Source organism: Castor canadensis, chromosome 6 (assembly GCF_047511655.1).
Source record: "Castor canadensis chromosome 6, mCasCan1.hap1v2, whole genome shotgun sequence".
Taxonomy (NCBI): Eukaryota; Metazoa; Chordata; class Mammalia; order Rodentia; family Castoridae; genus Castor; species Castor canadensis.
The window spans coordinates 147,729,065-147,747,107 of record NC_133391.1 but is presented as its reverse complement, the minus strand read 5'-3'; the positions used below and the strand labels follow the sequence as shown (position 1 = coordinate 147,747,107).

The 18,043-nt window shown below is 39.2% G+C and overlaps 1 protein-coding gene across 4 annotated transcripts in view; it reads right to left on the bottom strand.

Moving 5' to 3' along the window:
* Nucleotides 1-18,043, bottom strand: part of Adamts12 (ADAM metallopeptidase with thrombospondin type 1 motif 12) — a 326,530-nt gene that overhangs the window by 251,104 nt on the left and 57,383 nt on the right. The gene's annotated exons all lie outside the window — the stretch shown is intronic.

Genomic DNA, 18,043 nt, shown 5'->3' with positions numbered 1-18,043 from the left:
AATAAACTATAAGATATAAATAAACTATGGTTGTGTCAAGTAAATCACTGGTGACACAAGGCAGGGAGGAAACGGAGCAGCTATAGCTTATTCAAGGCCCTTAGTCCCTCAGTCTTCCTTGGACCTGCCACTGTGGGCAGGAGCAGCATTCAGTGGTTGTGCGAGTGTTATGGCAGCAACCTCCAGTTTGGCTGGCATCGTCACACACTTGAGTATTTCCCTCAGCATCTGCAAAGGACAGGGGTGGGGAGGAATATCAGACTTCAGAACTTGAGGAAAGAGGACAAAGGCAGTGCAATTTCCAATACCATGAATTTTATCTTGTGGCCACCCATAAAAAATAAGTTCATGGAGAGTCTGAAATGCTCTTCAAAGGATAGCTTTCTAATGATGTCCTTTTCTTCATGGAGACATCATTGTTTGCATCTTTTAAAGTTAGTTACAGGCCAGGCATAGTGAGACAGCCTCTCACTAACTTTTTCATCGTAAGCTGGACAAGGTGGCATGCCTGTTACCCAGCTACTGGAGGCATAGTTGGAAGGATTACAGTTTGAGGCCGTCCCCAGGAGGGAAAAAAAAAGGTGAGAATCTATCTGAAAAATAATTGGAAGCCAAAAAAGCTTCTGGGTGTGGCTCAAATGGTAGAGTGACTAACAAGTGCAAAGTCCTGAGTTCAAATCTCCTGCCACTAAAATAATAATTACAAAGTACAAATATTTTTTAAAACACTAGAAAAATTTAATTTTAGGTAGCTGGTAATAAGAACAAATTTGTCTGTTATAGCAAAGCCAAGATTTTATTTGGAAACTCTAAATGCCTAGCAGAGGAAAATTGGAAGGAATTTTCTGTAGCTGTCAGGCTCTAAAGCACCATAGGACCCACAGGCTAAAAGAATCCAGTGAAAAAAATTTACAAGCATCTACTCCTGCCCTCAGGTTGCTTGCAAATGTCACTGCTCTAGAAGTAAATAGGAAATCATTAGGCTGGCAAATTCATCAATTGGAAATATCTCAATATGTTACAATATACCAAGCTAAACAGACATCTCTGTGTGAATAAAAATAGAAGTATAACTCCCATCAAATGCCCCATGATGCAGTACTGAAGACATGAGAGACATCTGGGAAAGGCAGTGACAGAAATCTTTAAAACTAACAAACCTCAGAGTCCCTAAATCAAATGAAAAATAATTTAATCAATTACAAGTTTATTTTGCAAACGCATATGTTTTTAGATCAAGCCTCCGGAAACCTGGATTCTGGAAGGACTATAATGAACAAATTCCCCTCATCAATCTATATTGCTCATTATTGACTTCTAGAAAACTTGCAAACACACATCCATACACATATATCCCATACACATGCGTACACATGCCTGCATACATGTGTAACATGTGTTTGCAAATGCACGTGTGTAAATAAAACCTGCATACAAAATCTGGAAGACTATACAATAATCTGACAAGGAACCTTATCTCTGAAGGTGGGAGAGGGGACTTTATTTACTTTATGTAACTATCTTAAAAAGAAGTATTACATTAAACATGGATCATTTCTGTAGTCATCTTGATGGCTGTCTACTCTTTTCTTTTTAATGCTAATGACTGAATCCAGGGCCTCAAGCATGCTAAGCATGCACTGCTGCTGAGCTACATCCACAGCTGCCACCTGCTTTCTAGTCATCCGCATATGAGGCCAAATCAACCAAATGAACTCTTAATCTGTGGGGCTCCTCCCACTTCTGATCCTTCATCTCTTGGCATCTGGAAACTTAGGAACTCACTTAACTGACTAGGTTAGGATAAGGGGAAATAGTCTCTCCAGACCAAATATAATTTCGCAAAATTGAGATCTGCTCTTTCACTCATTCAGCTTTCTTTTCTGAGCACTTTCTCTTAGCTTCCTGTCTGTTTTTCTATCTATAATCCCTACTCACAAAGTACACTAATATCCAATGCTTCTCTCTCAATCACATCAAAGACTTTCATTGGCTATTTGATCCTTTGGTTCTCATTCTTAGGTGCACATTACAATCACTGGTGAGATTTTCAACCTCTCAGTGTCCAGGCTGCATCCCAACCAATTTAATCAGAGTTCCCAGTGGTGGGACAGAGGCATCAATATTTTCCAAAACTCCCACGTGATTCTCATTCACAACCAAGGCTGAAAAGTGGCTTAGAGAAAGGGATTGACAGAGAATCACTGCTCTAAGCTAATTACAGCTTCAGGAGTTTGTTTTATGACCTTTCCAAAAAAGATGCATATTTTAACAGGGGACAAAGACTTATACTAAAAGACTGAAATCCAAAAAGACTATATAAAACAGCCTTACCGAAGACAGAAGCCAAAGACCATCTCTACCTTCTTTCCTTGAAGAGAAGGAGAAAAATGGAAGAACTTAAAGATCAATTATTTCAAACTATTTATTTGAAATCTATTAGAAAGCTAAACTTTGCTATAAACTGGAATGCTTCCTGTTGTACACCAAGATATGCCAGTTCCAACTTTACAATTACCAATGTCAGAAGTGGTAGTAGCCATTCCAACTCCATGAGAAGGCTATAATGCAAACAACTTCAAAAGTCTTCCCAGAGCCCAAATCTCAGCTGCATAATCATTTGATTCAAGAGGTTAAAATTATGTGGTTTCAATCAGAGCTGGGGGTCCCCAAAGTTCAGCATTTGGGGATAAATGACTGAAGGAATTTTGCAATAATTGATAGCTACAGATTCCTTCAAGGCAGCCTGACTTCTTTCCATTTGCTCCTGGATCAAATTTCATCCAAACTAAAGCAAAAAGAAGTCACAAAAGGCGGGACTGAATAGAATTTGAGAAACCTTCTTTGATAAGGGGATCTCTAAATGCAGACATTTTGATAATAAGCCTTTAGCTTGCATCACATAAATTTAAATGCTTAGACTCCCACAGATTCATGCCAGTTGCTAGCAAGAAAGATTTGGACTTCACTTTTGTAACAGTAGTCAAGGTCTGTATCTTCTTGACCAAGTCTGTTGAACAGGGGTTCTGTCGCATAAAATTTGTCATTCATACTGTAGTCTATTTAAGCTCTACCTCCTGGGATTACAGGAGACACACCCAAATGCTATCCAAGCCATAGCTATACATAATTGATAACACTTAGACAAGTCTTCTGTCTAAAATAAAACTCTCTTAGAACCAACCTGAAATAGAGTCTTATAGGTTATCAGTGTTGGGACCCAGAGAGACACAGCAAGATTGTGTACTAGATGACCATGGCTGGACAGAGAAACCAAAGTAAACAGGCTTAAAATACCAGAACTTACTGATGATGGTGAGGATGTAGCTCCCACAAGAGAAATTCAGCACGTTCCTAACCACTTTAGACTATGTTTGCATTCTTTGTAAAATAGAAATAGTAACACCTTGTTTACCAGTTTGTTGTAAGGATTAATGGAATTTTTAAATGATATTTCTAGCATAATAAATACTCATGTGTTGTCTTCTTAATAAAATTATTGCTATTAATATTTCTCAAACTATTATGGAACCCAAAAGAGTATTAAATAGAAAGAATGAAACCACTAACTCCACAAATGTTACACAAATATATATGATCTACACAAATATAATATATATATATATAGTCATTTTTTAATCTTTCTAACAAAATACTAGTGTGAAAGATTCACACAGAGTTTTATAACAAGGATGAAGTTAGACAACCCATGTAGTTTTATCCTTCTGCCTCTTGTTAGATAAGCCATCTAAAAAAGTCTATTTGACCAGCATCCATCTTGAGAACTGATTACCCTTTCAGTCACTAAATATGAAGGAAATTTCTGAATATAACTGAATTATGTTCAGTCTCTATTAAATGCCTCTTTATGCTCTCAGCTTCATGCACATTTAAAAATCTTTTCAAGTGTAGTCTATTAGGATTACTGTAACAAAACAATGCAGGCTAGGTGGGTTTCTTTTTCACAGTTCTGGAGGCCAGAATCCAAGGTCAACAGGTGTGGTTTCTCCTAGGGCCTCTCTTCCCGGCTTGTAGGTGGCTACTTTCTTGTTGAGTCTTCACATGACATGTCTTCTGTGCACACAGGCTCCTGGCATCTCTTCTTCTACTTATAAGGACATCAGTCTGTCAGATTAAGAAGTCACCTTTATGAGCTCATTTAACCTTAATCGTGTCCTGAAAGGCATTGTCTCTAAACAGTCATATTGAGGATTAAGGCTTCCACCTATGAATTCTAGGAAGAAAGGGTTCAGTCCATAATAGAAATCACTTTAGAAAGGCCCTCCGGTATTTATATTTTCCTGCTCTTTTCTTTTGCAACATTCAATAGGAGACACAAAAAGAGGAAACAAAGCTAGGGCTCATCATTAAGTGGAGAAGAGGTTTTCCCTTATGAACATAGGGCTCACAGGGCAAAAAGACAAGCGATGTCTCAAGGTAGTGCACAAGGGATGAGGCGATAAGTGGAGCTACCATTGGGAGCATGCAAGCACCAGAAACATCCTGTGGAGAAAACAGAATGTCAACAACCTGTCCATTAAACATATCACTCAATTTCGCATGTTGGTTGGTTTACTAATCAGGAACAGACATGAAATGTTTACAGCTTCAGCAAACAAAATCCCACCCCTCCCCCTACTCTCACATGAGGCCTCACGTGTGCTTACCATCAGGCATCACTGGGCGTCATTCCATCTGCAGGCCTGCTCCAGAGGCCACACACATATCCAGTTTCATCACATTCCCCTTCTTTGTACGCAATTTCTAGGCGGAGCCTCCCTTCCTTCAGGATCTGCCACTCTCTGGAGTGCAGGTTCTTTCTACCTATTCCCAAACCATCTTATTTAATGCTAACTGCACCACTTCTTTGGCTGTGAATCTCATCATCCATAAAGTGGAAAGGATGCCCCATTGTCTAGGTTTTCAAGGGGACTACACAGAAATTATGTTGTAAGCAGCTCATTCTCAGATGTGGAATAGACATGGAGTACATGCTTAATTAATGTACTTACTCTTTTTTCTGGTCAAAATAATTGAGTGGACATTTGAAAGCAGGGTGGAGGAGGTTAGTAAAGGAGACTGTTGGTGGCCAACTCCCTGGATCAGCCCAAAGAACAGGATAAGATCTCAGAATGCCATATTAGATCCACAGAATATGCTCCTTTTACAAGTGACAGTCACCAACTTCTCCTCAATCCAGGTAAAGGGAAACTGAAACAGGTCATAAATGAGGAGCAACAGATTGCAAACAACCAGAATATGTTCTGAAGTTGGAGGGATGGGTGACTAACATTGTTGAGAACAATCCCAAGACCAGGACTGTGGTCTCTCTCAGAGCCTAGGCAGCACAGGCCACTGAATACTCAACCCAAAGGAAATACAATTTCCTGATTTTGATAACTCTGACAAGCACAAGTCACCTGTTCATTCGTTATACTTACATGAGCTCACACAGTTCAATTTACACAGGTACAGCCAATCAATAAAGGACAAGATAATGATAGAGGCATGACATTCAAAGTGCCCTACTGGGGTTGTAGGATTACAGAAGGGAGACCAGTACTAAGGAAGAATTACGCATATCCCTGCCTCTAAGCCCTTAGTCTAGTGAGGCAAATGAGACAGAGGACAAGAAAAATAAAAATCAGAACTGGAAAACTTGAGCTGATGGGAACAGTCAGGAAATGAATCAGATATGTGAGTTTTCCAAAGAACTCCATACAATGCAAACTTTGGCTATGACCACGAGATTTTCTCACTGTAATTTTGGACCTTTTCCCTGAGTCTTTGACTGTTTGCGCTCCTGCTACAATTCTCACAATTTGTAAGTTTTTCCTAGAAATAAACAACCTGAGTGGTTTGTAATAATCTGCCTTTTGGGTCATCGCAAGGTTTCTTACAGACAATTCAAAAGGCTTTTTTAAGCACTAGCTTATACTAACTTGCACCAAACTAAAGATTGTAGAGAATACCAATTAAGTGGTAGCATCAGTCATTTTCTGTAAGGAGCTTACATTCAGTGGTGTGCTTGTGAAGGCCATTTATTAAATAGTCAGGGATTTTGTGGGCTGGTTGCTAAACAGAGGTGTGGGTACTTGAATGATGGTTCTCCAAAACATATTCATGTACTAATCCCTGGAGCCTGAGATGATGAAAAAAGGACTGTACGGATATGATTAAGTTATGGATCTTGAGACAGGGAGATGATCATGTGCACACTAAAGACAATCACATACATACTTGTGAGAAAGCTGCTCTAGGGGATGAGACACCCACAGAAGAGCATAAGCCACTGCAACCAGGAAGACAGAAATTGGAGTGATGCAGCCACAAGCTAAGCAATATCAGGAACCACCACCAGAAGCTAAAAGAGGCAAAGAATGTGTTCTCCCCAAAAGCCTCCAAGGGGAGCAGTCTTCGAACACCTTGATTTCATGTCAGTAAAACTGATCTCAGACTTCTGGTCTCCAGACCTGAGAGAATAAATATTTGATGTTTTATGATACTTAGTTATCACTTGTTCTAGCAGCCATAGAAAATAAAGGCTTGGGGCTTAGCCACGATGGGTGTGTTTACACTGTAGATATTTATAAATGCTCTAAATTAGAACTTTTAATTTCAGAGAGCTGGTTTGCTTCCATTATCCCTGGGTATTCCAGACTTAGACAAACAACTACGGAACATCACTTTATGGCATAACATGGTGTGATGTGCTGTGATCTGATGGGATATGGCATGTCACACTGGAAAACCACAATGTGTGGCCAAGTTCTTCGATCTGAATCCTCTCCAAAATGATTCTGTCTGCCTTATGTAGATCTGTTTACTTTTCTCTGTGGTCTCCTTCTCTCCAAAATGTAAGAGCCTCAAGATAAACTCATTCATTCTAGGAACATTAACTAAGTATCTACTATCTACCAGAAATAGTACTGAAGGTACAAAGGTGAATAACACATGGTGCCTAACATTGAGGAATGGATACTCGTGACATCAGATAGCTATGACAAAAACATTCTGGTGTGAGGGTGAAGATCAAGGGTGACCACTGAGGTGTTTCCATCTCTGTTATTTCCCCTTTTTCTGATCCAGTGCTAAGTCATGGAGATATTATAACACAGAATTCAGTGGTGGGACCTTTGAGAGATGTTTAGATCATGAGAATAAAACCCTCATGAATGAGATTGGTCTCCTTAAAAAAAGAATTACCAGAAAGCTGCCTCAACCTTGGCACCATGTGAGGACACAGCAAGAAGGCACTATCTATGAACCTGAAAGTGCGCTTATCAATCAATCTGCCAGCACCGTGATCTCAGAATTCCCACAAAGTTCAAACCTGTGAGAAATAAATGTCTCACACTGTTATAATCCACCTATCTAGGGTGTTTTGTTACAGCAGCCTGAAAGAACTACAAGATGATCCCCCAGACTAAGCAAAGAGCTTTCTCTGAAAGGGGCTGAGGTGGAAAGTTTGTTTCTCTGTTGAATCCAAGCCTTAACTACTATCTCCTAGCAAAGCTAAACTGGGCCAAGTATGAAACTGGATCCTAATCAAAGGCGGTGTCACTGTGGAGGTGGCATTCATCACTAAAGATGCAGCTGCTCCAGGGAAGCACCACCCTGTTGCCATGACAACAGAAATGTGCAAACCACTGCTCTGAAGACCACCTGGCTCCCTATTCTCTGCCTCTTCCCCACCCTCCTTTTAAATGTCCTCATTGGCTAAAATTTTAAGGTTCCAGACAATTTCTATCTGTATGCATTGTTTGGAGTTAGCTAATAGAAAACAATCTAGTCTTCCCCTTTTAAGATGCCTCATCTCCGGATCTGGCCCCAATTAAATCCCTTAGACATTCTTTCAAGCTACTTATATTAGAAACAGTCAGTCAGAGGAAATGCCCCATGACTGTCCTCTACAGGAAAAGTAATATATTTGCTATTGTTGGGCAGTTTTCACAGGGTAACAAGAAGTTCTACTCTTCCAGGTGTTAGACCTATTTGAGAAAATTTTCCTTTTATTCCTTCATTTAATAAACGTTTATTGAAAAACTCTATTTGCCAGACCATGAATAGCAACCGGCGAGCCAAAGGCAGTTAAAAAGCAACACTTGTTTTCAAAAGGACACTTGCCCTAAGTCAGCAAGTGTTACTGGTGTTATGAGATAAGGATTTTCAAGGTACGAATTTGCCCAGAGGTGGGTAGTTACTCTAAAGGGTTAGGAAAGAACTCCTAAGTGATAAGGTGTATAGATCTAGGAAGACAGAGGCCATGATGGCCTCCCCCAAATTCCTCCATAAAAACAGACAAAGATAACCAAACAAAAGCAATAGAAAAACTAGCACAAACCCTAAAAGAAGAGTGTTAGGGATAAACAAGCAACAGCATCAGACATATTACTGGGAATAGGACCCAAACCCTGTCATTGAGGAACATATTTAAAGACAAGTACATGCTACATATACTTATGGTGTAGGTACTGTAACAGAGAAAGGCCAAAGGTGATCCCACAGTCAAGCTCATGTACATTGAAATTAGGGATGCACTGCTTTGAGCCTTTATAATTGGGTCCACTTCTTCAGGATGCCATCAACAAGCATCATTGAGAAATACTTACTAGATCCACATTGTTCAACTGCAGCCCAGAGTACAAAGGTCTTTACAATTCATAGAAACTCAGATAAGAAATGCGACAATGTTGGGGGAAAAGAAAGAAGACTAGTTGTGTCACCTATTGGCTGGACATCCTTTATAAAATGTCTCTCACTGTTGTAAGTCTTAATTTTCTCATTAAAAATAGAGACAGAACCAAGTGGCAGTGGCTCACTGCTGTAGTCTTAGCTACTTAGGAGGCAGAGATCAGGAGGATCATGGTTCCAAGCCAGCTCTAGGCAAAAGGTTCGTGAGACCCTATCTCGAAAACATCCAGTGCCAAAAAAGGGCTAGCAGAGTGGCTCAAGCAATATAGCACCTGCCTAGCAAGTGTAAAGTACTGAATTTAACACGCCCCCCCCCAAAATAGAGACAAACACAATAGGAACCTCATGGGTCTATTGTAAGGACTGAAAGGGTATGAGAGTGTGTGTAAGTCTTTGCAAACTAAATACTGTTCCAAAATATTTATTATTTTCATTCATAGCCAGTGGTAGTTTAGGTGATTCAAGCATACTCTACTTCTGCTCATCCCCATCTTCATGTGAAGAGCACAATTCCCTTCCCCTTGATCTTGGCTCATCCATGTGAGGTCTTTTGGTGGAAGGGATGTAGCAATCCTGTTCATGCCATTGTCATGAACGCTCCTCCACTCCAGTAGGCTTCAGAAGGAGTATATGTGAAGCACGCTTGGGTTCAACCCCACACGGAAGAAGTCCAGTCCACTCACAGCTAAGCCAGTGTGAGCAGATGTGCAGATGTGTGGGTGGGATTAAATGAATACTGCTTTACGCCACTGAGTTTTAGGGTGGCATATTCCTCAGCACAGACAGACTCACAGACCCCTCACTTTCCTCCTCATCTGAGAGGTCCTGGGAAATTGACACTCTAGAAACTGTTTTAGTAAAATATTTGCAATTCAATTCACAAGAGAAAAAAACAGAATGCTGTGGCCAAATGCAAGAATTGCTTAAGACAGTGGAGTAGGTGGATGTTAGTATCAAAATCACTTCAAATTTTAAAATTATGCATTCCCAACCTGCTCATAACCCCATTCCCTCCATCCCTATAGATATTTGCTAGCCAAAGAGTAAGAACAGGAGGGGGCAGGGCATTGTGCTCCAATCAGTCATATTAAAAAAATCATGAAAGTCAATGGGAATCAGCATGAAGTTCCCAATAATTACAGGCCCTTTTACCCCACCCCAAAAACATAATCAATGTCTGATAGTGCCAGTATATTCATGAGAGCAGGTGGTATGAAGTCTGCAATATACTGCAAAACATTTCAGTGCAGCCATTGTGATATTATGCATGCAACAGTTAGTTTAAGCTTAAATCCTAAAATTGGCCAAGTTAATGATATGCTTGATGCGGAGCCCAGGAGTGGTCAGGCAGCAATCCTCATTTGAATCCATGTCCAACGATGGCTTGGATCAGGAGGATCATTGAATTCACAGCACCCTTTCTTGTAATGTGGTTATGTCTGCATCAAATGAGCAATTTCATACAAAGCAGAGTCAGAGTCCTACGAGGACGGGGAGGAGGGTTTCATCAAGATTACAGAGCAGATCTATGCACTGGGGCCTGTTTTGCTAATGGATGTTCGTCTAATAAATTTTGAATGGCTAACAGGAAAAATGAAATTATATATGCCCTCTAAAATTGAAAAAAGCCTTCTCTGATTCTAAAAATAACTTTGTAAAGAACATAAATTACAGACACTTAAAAATAAAATTAAATATGATTATGTTTAATTAGTCACTGCTAAGTAGTAAATAAATATAAATGTTGAAAATTAGAGACTTTATAATTTCAAATAAGAAGAATAAATATAAAAAGGATTCATGACATGAGTCATATAAATCCTAGTTCTCCTATATACTAGCTTACTTATTTGTAATAGAGGTCATAGGTACCTTGAAGGAGTGTTGTATTTAATGGGATGATGCAAAATTTCATGAAAATAGGAAAAATCACTGTGTGTCTTCAGTAAGTATCACTTCCCTTTCTCCTCTCACCTCCAGTTTGCAGAAGTCACTAATGAAGCTAGAGATACACGCAGTCCATATGCAAAGATGGGCTTAATGGAAGCACAGCCTCAAAGATGGACCCACCATTCATGAGGGGTACCAACTCAATGGTCTTTTTAAGACTGGTCCATTGAACAGAATGGGTGCTGGCCAGTTATAGTGTGTAATGTCCTTTTGTGTAAAAAGAGAAACATCAGCAACCTTTATGAAACTGATTTTTGAAATCCAAATTTAGTAATCCAAGATCTAGGATGAAGCTGATGCTAAAACTCCCTTTTTCCATGATTCCTGCTAACAGCACATTGTAGGTTTTGTTGTTTTTTTTTCAAAGACCAAGAGACCTTTCACATTCCAACCATTTAAAAAAAAAAACTTTAGTTTTCATTCTAGATCTAAATTATATATATATACATACATATATATATATATACATATACATATGTGTGTATATATATATATATATATATATATATATGTATGTATGTATATATGTTGGTAGCCATAGAATTTAAGGAAGAAAAATCTCACACTGTTTTTTAAAAAAATTAATGTTTTTTGGTTGTTGTCTTGTCTTGTTTTGAGACAGGGTGTCACTGTATTGCCCAGTCTGGCTTGATATGTAGCCCAGGCTGGCCATGAACTCACAATCCTCCTACCTCCACTTCCCAAATGCTAATAAGATTACAGGAGCACATCACCATCCCAGGCTTAAAAAAAACCAAAATAATACTAATACATTACAGCTCTCCAATGTAATGTATTTATCTACATTCCACTCTTCATACAATATCAGCTGAGTGATCTCGGGCGAGTCATCTCTCTACACAGATGTGACTTTTATATAATGGTTGCTGACGGGGACTTTGTGATGGGGGTGCGGTGGTGGGGTGATCACATTGTAGAAGGAATGCTGCCTGGAGCCTGGTAACAAGGCTTTTGTCTCAGTACTACACATTTTAAGTGGCATAGCAGTCACTTAAAATGACATGACCTTGGTAAGAAGCTCAGTTCCTCCAGAACCTAATACTCAATATCCAACAAAAGAAGTTGATCAAAGTTGTACCTAGTATTTCTTTCATCATAAACATTACATTACCATAAACTGATTGAAAATAGCTACATGCTTCTTTTTGCCTACTCAATCTGAACAACCATTGCCCATCGTGGCTCTCTCAATTCCACACAATTTTCTATTTGCCATTTTTCTGGCATCTATATAATGATCTTTCACTTGATATAAGTAATTTACTCTCCATTCATAAAGTAGGTCTGTATTCCTGAGTATATTAATTATATCATCATTTTTATAGCTGCATTAGATTTACATCCAAGGGATCAAGAATCAAGATAGCTGATGGTGATAGCAATCATGAAACCAAGAACGTAATACCAGATTTTGGTTTAATGCTTATTTACTCTGTGCCAGTGTCAGAAATAAGAATTTTAGACCTATCACCTCAGTTCATCCTCACAGGCACCCAGTGGTGTAGGGTCTACCATTATCCCCATGTGATAGATAAGAAAAACAAGGATTATCAGAAAGTTTGCTCATTCATCTAAGGTCATAAGCTAGTACATGATAGAGCTAAAACTTGAAGCAAAGTCCATCCGATTCTGGAGCCATGCCATTGTCATCCTCTGTTGTATTTAAGGAGTCTAGATGCTTCCTTAATGAACAAATGGATAAAACGCACATGAGTAAGTCACTTCCTTTCTCTGAATTTTAATTTAATTTTTTTGAGTTAGGGTCTCAATATGTAGTCCACACTGGCTTATAACTCACAGTCCTCCTACCTCTGCCTCCTATGTGCTGAGATTACAGGCTTGTACTATCTTGCCCAGCTGAATGTTAGTTTTCTTATGAGAGACAGGAAGAGAAAGAGAGAGCGAGAGAGAAGTAAGTGAAAGGCTTGAAGGCAAGAAGGGGATGTGGAATCTTTGAGTAGATAAAAGTCAAATATTGTTGAAATAGAAAAAGAAAGGAGAAAAACAGAAGCAGAAGAAACCCTTTTCCTTATAAGTTCTGTCTTATAAGTTGTGTGATTTAATTCAGACTTGATTCTGAGACTGTGGAAAGCCATTAATGGCTCTTAAACAGGCAAATGACAGGAGATGACATACATTTTTTAAATGTCTTGAAGGCAGTAAAGTGAAAAGTGGGTAGGGGCCAGTCATGGAGTAATCTGACATCTGCAGTCAGCGTGTGGTGGCTGCACAAGAATGACAGCAACAGGGTTGGATGATGGGGACAGTAAAGAGAAATGTGGAAGGCACTGTCCACAGGACATGATAGCTCATTGGACATGGCAGAAGCAGAAGGATGTACAAGGTTCCAGCTTGTGACACTAATGACTTGGTACCATTTACTGAGACAGGGACACTCAAAGAGAACAAACACTGGAAAGGAAAACGAGTTGAGTTTTGGACAAGCTGAGTTTGCTAAGCATATATAATATCCACATGGGGATTATTAAGAAGCATGTAACTCAAGACAAAAATGGGGATCAAAAATAAAAACTTGCAAGTTGTTTCACAAGGGAAAAATGGATAATAGAGTCACATAAAATTTAAATAAAAGGCAAGCACAGTAGTGGTAGTGCTATAATTCCAGCACTCAGAAGGCAGAGGCAAGAGGATCAAGAGTTCAAGACCAGCCTGAGTTTCAGACTTGGCTGAGCTACATAGCAAGACTGTGTCTCAAAAAATAAAGGAGAGAGAGACTGAATAGAATAAGCTCTGAGAAAGAGTAAAACCCAGTAAGAGAGACAGAGATGACATGATCTGAATACTAGGAAGAAAATCAAAAGAATATGGAGCTATTAGAACACCAAGGGAAGTGCTTTAAAAAAAAAGGCATGGTGAACAGAACCTAGTGTTAGTGAGGGTTCAAGCAATTATTCTCTGAAGTGTGTCTTTGAATTCAACAATCCAGGGGGCAGCTGGGGCCTAGATAAAAGTAGTGTTGGTAACAGGCAGATGTCGAAAGCAGAAAGCAGTTGGTTGGTGAAGGGCTAGAGGTGGAATGTGCACCTCTGCACACACTCAGGAAGTTTTCCTTTGAAAGAGCAAAGAGAGTTGAGATGGAGGATGTTGTTTTCTTTAGGTGATGAGACATATTTAAAAGCCCATAGGGCAGAGCTAGTAATGAGAGGTAAGTTGAAGATAAGAGAAAAGTGATGACTGATTCTTCAAAGTTCTCTAGAAACTAGACATGACAGAGCTCGAGGGGAAAGCAAGCATACCTTGGAAGAGGAAGGACTCTTTCCTGATGCAACCAGAAGGAATTAGAAAAGTGTGTGTCTTTATACTCACAAGAGCAGGTTTTGCATGACTGCAATAACTTTTCTCCTCTGAGAAAGTGGAGCCAGAGAAAAGGTAATTCCAGCTGCAGAGATGCCTTAGGCACATGAGTGTCTTGTCAGCTGTGACTGTCAAATTTGACTAAGGCTCAGACACCCTGGGAAACTTTGTAAGACCCTGATCTCATTTACATCCCACACTAATTAAATCTGTATCTTTGTGGTGGGACACAGGCATCAGTAACATAAAAACACAAACAGTGTGTCAAGTTTGAGAACTAGTTATCTTGAGATACTATATAATTTAACATTTACCATTAAGAATTAATTAGAACTGCAGGTAGTGGCACATACCTGTAGTCCCAGCACTTTGGAGAGTGAGTCAGGAGGATTAATCAAGACCAGCCTCGATTACACAGGGAGACTCTATCTTGAAAAAATATTAATTGCTTATGGCTGGAGTCAAAAAGAACTTTAGAAGGCCTTCAGTTTTGTCTTTTTAAAATAAACAGCCATTGACAAATTTATAAAAGAAATAAAATAGTAACTATCAGAATACACTGCACATAGAAAGGAAAAGTATAATTTTGATAAACTTGTCTACATATATAGGTTCATAGAAATGAACTGGGTCAAGATATAAAATGTTTTTATTATTGTGACCTGTGGTCAAAAAAGTTTGAAAACCACTAATCTAGTTAACTTCTTTGACAGATAAGGAAATTAAGGACAAGTAAGATTAAAAGTTTTCTTTAAAGTTACACACACACACACACTCACACAAATGATAGCAAATTCCAGACTAGAATCTGGTTTTTTGGGTAACTACTTCCAGGGTACCTAATAATCCTCTAACTGCTTCTTGTGTAGCGTCTTAGTTTCCCCCTTCTTAGCACTACTGCAAGCTCTCTTCAGTTCTTTATGTTTACCCACATTGGCCAGTCTCTGCTTCCCACACCCATTTCTTTCCTGTGGGTTCAATTTTCTTCTTACTGAAATGATTTTTCAGCAACACTCTCTTCTATTTTTAAAATGTTTTTGCTTGTCTCGCTTTGAGTGAGAGTTTAACTTAGGGACTCTGGAATGGTCATATGAGCAAATACACTCCTGGAGATCTTGTGTGACTCAGCAGGTCTAGTGTAGAGTCTGCATTTCTCACTCACTCCCAGAAGATTCTGGTTCTGTTTTTTGGACCACAATTTGAGTAGCAAGCGTTTAGCAGATTATAGTTCTATGTTGGCAGCCACTTCTTTCTAGCACTCTGATGCTATTTTACTGTCTTTGACCTTACTACCTTGCTGAGAAATTCTACAGCAGTCTAATACTTGTTTTTAAGAAACCTCACATTGCCTTTGGTTACTTTTAAATTTTTCTCTTTGTTTCTGGTGTTCCAGTTTTGTTATGATGCACCTACACCTATGTTTACTTATCCTACTTGAGCCTACTTTCACAGTCTGAAGACTGAGTTTCTTCCATTCTGAAAATTATCAGTCATAGTCATGGCTCCCTCCGATGTGGCCTTATAGTTTTATATTCTAGCAGAAGGAGACAAAATAGGCAATAAAGATAAATAAGTAAAATAACTTAAGAGGTGCCAGTTGCTATGGAAATATGAAACACTTGCCATGGGTAGAGGGTAGAGGTAACTGTTTCAAATATCATGGCCAGGGTGGAGCACACTGGGAACATGACATTTTAGTAAAGACATGGAGGATGTTGAAGAAAGTTTGGGATGAAGGCATGAACAAATACAAACCATCTAGTGAGAATTAGGACAGGAGGAAGAGAGAGGGAAAATCATAGAGGGGTCCTGGCACTGAAGGAGTACATAGGAATGAAAGATTTCAGTCTTCAAGAAGTTTATATTTGCTAGGGAAATCAGGTTAGAAACACTGAAGACAGTGATGCCCTGGGGAAAGGGCTGGACTCCAGTGCTGAGGGTCTACAGCATGGGCAATGGTAGAGATATTAAAGGTATTCCACAGTACAAATCTGCTACCCTCCAAAGCCCGACACAAGTGTTCTACTTTTTAATGACCAGGAAATGCCACTGAGTAAGCAAAGAGTCACACAGAAACAGAAAAAAAAAATGCTTGAAAACGGGCCATTTAAAAAATCCACAAATGAATTTAATGTCCCTTAAATAGGTTCCCATTAGAAGGCAACACCCTAGAAGTTCCATGCCCTCATAACAAAATGTGGGGCATTTGTAATAGCTCCTTTTCATTTCCTCTTTAGCTTCCATGATGACTAAAAGCAAATGTTTCAACCATAGTTCTTTTGGCTCATTGCATCCCTCCCCATATTTAACATTTATCTTTATGTTTATGTTATTAGTCCTATTGAATATGCATCTTTTACTGTAAACTATCTCAAATATACTTAGAAAGGAAGCTGGGGACAAATAGTACAATAAGAAGCAAAATGATATCTAGAAATCTTGGTTTGATTCTCATGTGATTCCCCTGGAATATCTGACAGCCCTAAGAGGTCTGTGAACACCTGCAAAAGAAAGGGTAAAACATCATAATTCAGGAACTCCACCCTGAAATTGAGGGATTTGAGCACTAAAGGTCTGGCCCTGGGATGTGTAATAAAACCAGGACCGTCCTTACTTGACTCCACACTATCCCTGGGAGAGTAGACTAGTTATTCCCAGCCAACTCTGTCATTTTTGTGTCCACACATTCCTCACCACCCCCTTCTCAACTTCGAAACTAACATAAGTCCTGGTCACCCCTTTTGCTCTTTGGTCCATTTCTTTACTGGATCCTCTCCAATATCTCATCAGTCTTTTAGTCACAGCTGTTCCCAAAGAGGATGACCTTCTACACCAGAAAGAACATTGGCCTTGGGTCAACTCCTTGAAGATCAAAGTACAAGTCTTGATTCTGCCCATGACCTTGGTGTCTAAGCCTCAGTTTCCTTATCTGTTGGACAACAATAACAAGGTGGGTAGTAGTAGTACTTACTCTGCCAACTCTCAGAGTCAAGTCAAACTCAATAATGGGATATAAAAGAACTTTTCAACTGAAAAGGTCAAACCTACAGTTCCCCAAATTTTAAATTGCTTTAAATCTCTCCAAAGAAAAAAGACTGATAATAAACAAGGAAAAAGTGCAGTTTGTCACAAAACAGGGGGTGCAAAGGTGAAATTCAAAGCATGGCAGGGAGTACAGGTGAAGGGTGATTTTTAACGACTTGTTGAGCATGTGATGTCTGAAAACACTTACCAGAGGTGATGTGGGGATGGTAGTCAGGAATAGGTAAGGGGAAGGGCACAGGACTTCTATGGAAAGTGAGCAGACTGTGTTCAAGGACCAACAGGACCAGAATGGCTGGAGGAGAAAGGATGCAATAGACATAGAGAAAAAAATGGAGCCACACCCTCTAGGGCTCCTGTAAGCTGCATTAAGGACTTTGCTTTTTATTCTGAGTGAGACTGAAGCACTGACTAGAAGAGGAGGCCACAGAGTAATTGCATGGTTTTGTTTTGGTTTGATTTTGTTTTTTGAGGGGTGGCAAATATTAAACTATTGTAATATGCACTATTAAACTACATACTTTCCTCATACCACTCCTAGTAAACACCCACCCCGAAAGTAACTGATATTCTGAGGTCCATCACCATAGATTAGTCTTACCTATTTCTAACCTTCATGTAAGTAGAATCAGGCAAGATGAACACTTTTGTGTCTGCCTTTTTTCATTTAATATTCATGTAAGAAGATACCACCTTGTTAAGTATTACAGTGTACACAAATTTTGCATCGTCATGTATTATTTCATTCTCTGAATACACAATTTATTTATCCATTCAATTATTGGTGGATATCAGCCTTGTTTTCAGTACAGAACTATTCTTAATACTTCTGCCATTAACATTCATATATATATATATATATATTTATAGTACATATATATATATGCATTTCTCTTGGATACATAGCTATATGTACAGACATGTGTTACATCCCTTCATGTGGAACCTAGCCAACATAGCTATGAGTGAGGAAGCCCAAGAAGCCATATGGAAAGAGAATTGAACCCAAGCCAACAGTCTC